The sequence below is a fragment of the Palaemon carinicauda genome, chromosome 4 (genome assembly GCF_036898095.1).
Source record: "Palaemon carinicauda isolate YSFRI2023 chromosome 4, ASM3689809v2, whole genome shotgun sequence".
Lineage (NCBI taxonomy): Eukaryota > Metazoa > Arthropoda > Malacostraca > Decapoda > Palaemonidae > Palaemon > Palaemon carinicauda.
The window spans coordinates 148,039,507-148,043,457 of NC_090728.1; positions in this window are offsets into that span (position 1 = coordinate 148,039,507).

Genomic DNA, 3,951 nt, shown 5'->3' on the forward strand with positions numbered 1-3,951 from the left:
GCAGCCATGAGAGGCACTTGTCAACCCGCAAAGTGAGGGAGGGGAGAACGCAGTCAGAAGGTGAGAAGTGTCTTCAGATGCTGGAAGTGTGGGGGAGAGGGGCACCGACGAGTAGAGTGCCCCACCCAAGGATCCCCCGCTTTTACACTTGTCAGGTCTATGGCCATCTATCTCGAGAGTGCCCAGCAAAAACCGCCAATGGTGGGCGGGCTGTGGCACACGCACACCTCTCCCTGCCGAACATCCGAGGAAAAGGAAACAGAGAAAGGGGGAGACGAGAGAGTTCGATACCCCCCTGTATGACATCACAAGCAGTAGCCGAGGCAGCGCTCCCAAAAATGACGGATCTACAGTAGGCACTGGGACCTCCATCGGTAGCCTTAACCTCATCCCCCCAGCACTAGGGAGCAGCGGCATTGCAGCTGAGGTCATTGGCCGTGCCCCATATCTCGTAATAGCTGTCTAGGAATGTTAGCAGTTAGGGTTGACCTGCCAGATAAATCCATTCAAGCGCTGATCGACGCAGGAGCCAGCGTTTCACTGATTGAAAAAAGATTCTCTTCAAACCCAGTACTGTCAGCGGCATCCCTCTTCCTTAACACGCCAGGAGGAAATAAAATATGTATAAACCATAAAACGATCGTCAACTTTAAGGTGCGATCTGTGAAGTTTACAAATTATTTTTCTGTCTTGCCTACCTTGGGAGTTCCAGGAATCGAGGCTTTTTTAGGAATAGATTTCATATCTAATAATCAAATATGCATTTTTTGAGGAAAAATACAATAGTAAAAGCAGGAGGGTACATTTTGCTGATAGAAAGTCATGAGAGAGTAAGTGCTTGTGCGGGCTTGGAGAGACATTTAAGTAAGGTAACAGCTGTAGCTGAGAGAGGAGAAGTGTTGTCTCCCCAGACACTTACGAGAATATCAGTGACCCCTTGTTACCCTCATCCGGAAGGAATCAAGGTCGTTGTTAAACCCCATGACAATTAGGCGCATATAATTTTAGAGGGCGTATCGGAAATAAAAGAGAACAGAGCTGATATAACGATAGTTAGTTTGTCAAATAAATAAGTTGTGTTAGGAAGTGATTCTGTGTGTGAATCAGAGTTATGTGAAATTGCTAACGATGGGATGTTGGGAGCCCCAACTCCAGCCCGCACAGACGAACGCACTCGGAATTTGATTATGCAAGTGCGAAAACTATGTCCGTCAGAATATCAACCTGTAGTTAGTGATATTGTTAATAATTATTCCGATATAATTGCAATTGGAGATTGTGGAGTATTAAATTTATTTTTATTTTTATTTAATTTGTTGTTTGCCAAATCCAGAGAGAGAGAGAGAGAGAGAGAGAGAGAGAGAGAGAGAGAGAGAGAGAGAGAGAGAGAGAGAGTGTATATGTGTGTCAGTGAGCGAGAGGTAGTTAGTGTATTGATTGCTTGTTGTGAGAAAGACTGTTGGCATAACTGAGATTGTTTGTTTGTTTTTAGCTAGGTTAGGACAGAAGTGCATGTCTTGGGTAAATGCTTATTTCGATTTGACTGCAGCAAAAGGCACCTGTGTGACTGTTGGACAATTATCATTATCATATTATTTTGACCAGCTTGGAAGTGTTTAATTATTTCGACAGTAAGTACAATTCATTTATCTTTGCTAAGAGTGATTCTGAATGATAGACAGTTTCTTATTTATTTTTTTTATAGTGCCATAGTTTAGTTAGCTAGGAGTGTTCGTAAGTGGTTTTCTTTTTTTATTTTGCAGGCCGTAATTCCTCCTTTGGAAAAATTATTTTTTGAATGCTGATATATACTGCATTTGCTGACATGGCCTATAATAGATTATATTTAGACTGCTCTTCTGGATTGCTCAACCGTTGATGATCTGGCCTGTGTATTACGATTACCTATGATGATGATGATGATGATGATGATGATGATGATGAGGATCTTGACACCCATGACCCCGAAGAGCTAAGGCCGTCGTGGCAAATTAATAGACACTCTTCTGTTTCCCTTATAGTGATGTTGTGCCAATAAAAACAGTTGGCTTGGCGATTGATTACTTAAGTTTTTTATTTTTTTTTGTGACTTATCTTGCGAACGTGTTAGTAAACACACGCAATATATATATATATATATATATATATATATATATATATATATATATATATATATATATATATATATATGTGTGTGTGTGTGTGTGTGTGTGTGTTATTTTGTATTGATTTAGGTTATGATGAATTGTTTGTCTGTGCTTAGTACTAAGGTTTTGTGATTAATTTACGTTTTTTTTTGGTCATTTGAATTTTTTTTTAGTATTAAGTGATTGTTATTGTTTTAAAAAATATAGTTTTAAGGTTATGTTTTGTTTCTATGTGCTTTTTGTCCAAGAGTCCCGCTGCTGATAACGTAAAGGGAAAGTTTGTGCTGAGGAGACATTTGTCTCATTAGAGCTATCAAGGGTGTGGGGCTTGTTATTGCAACATCCCGCCACATTGTTTTGGCACCTGAACAGGGACTGCTGAGGTGGGACTAATCGCTGGACTCTTGGACGAAGGACTGATAAGATACGAAATTAGAATTAAGAGGGTTTTGAAGGAGGAATTGCGGTTGATTGAGGAGCGTGAGGAGAAGTTGTCCCAGGGAAAGAGAAGTTGTTGCATAAGAATGTGAGGCTGAGTTGTGAGAATGAGGAGATGCGAAAGGAACTGAAAGTGCTAAAGGGAACTGTAGAGAGAGTGGAAGAGGGTGTTGAGATAAGGATGCGTGAGAATTAGGAACAAATGGAAGCTATGATGGGGCTGGTAATGGGAATGATGAAAACGTTCATGGGTAAAGGTGCAGTCGGAGGAGTGTTCTCAGCTTGGGGTAATGGGGTGATAGTGGAAGAGAAGGCTAAGGTAAGTGATAATGGGAAAGGCAGTGAAGATAGTGAGAATGAAGGTGAGGAAGTAAGTAAGACAGTGTTTATGAGAGAGGTACCGAGGTGTGAAAGGTTTAATGAACATAGCAGTAGGGATGTGTATGACTTTTTTAGGGAATATGAAAGGTTCTGTCAGGCTAAGTATGGTGACAGTAAGAGAGTTTGGGCTAGAGAGTTAGGAGAATATTTGACAGGGTATTTGTTGACGATGTATGGTGTGATAATGAGTGTAGGGTATGTTGATTATGAAAGTGTGAAAAAGAGAATAATTGAACAGGTAAAACGTATGAAAGGGAGTGTTAAGTATAAGTATAAGAATGATTTTGATGAAGCACGGATGAATGTAGGAGAGGCAATATCAAAGTATGTATGTAGGTTGGAAACGTTAGCTAGGAAGAAGTATGGGGATGAAGGCATAAATGAGAATAAGGAATTAATGAAGAAGTTTTCGGCTACTGTACCTGAGAATGTTGCCGAGTTTATTAATTTGAAACATAAGGAGAAGATTAGGTGGACAAAAGAAAGATTGACATGGGGTGATAATTTAGAGATAGTTGAGGACTACGAGTTGGATAGGTGTATGAAAGAAAGTAAATCTGTGAGTGTAAGAACTGGAATGGAGGAAAGTGTGCCAGAATTGGTTAGTTTTAGAGATGCTGTTATGAGAGGACCGATGAGGGTAGCTGATAGTGTAGTAGATAGGAGTGTTAGAGCGAGTAATGTAGGAATACATGTACGGACAAATGAAGGGTTTAGGAAGGGGAATCAGGTTTGGAGGGATAGGAGTGCTAGTGCGCAGCGAGGTAGGTCAGGTAGTTATATCCATGAAGAGAAGTGTTATAGATGTAGGAAAGTAAGCCATAAAAAGAATGAGTGTAGATGGGCGTTAGGAGCCTATTTCAGGTATGGAGAGACAGGGCATCATATTAGTGAGTGTAAGAAAGAGAAAGTGGTTAAGTGTTATCGGTGTGGTATGACTGGGTATATAGCGAATGGATGTAGGAGTAATCGTACGAATGTGATT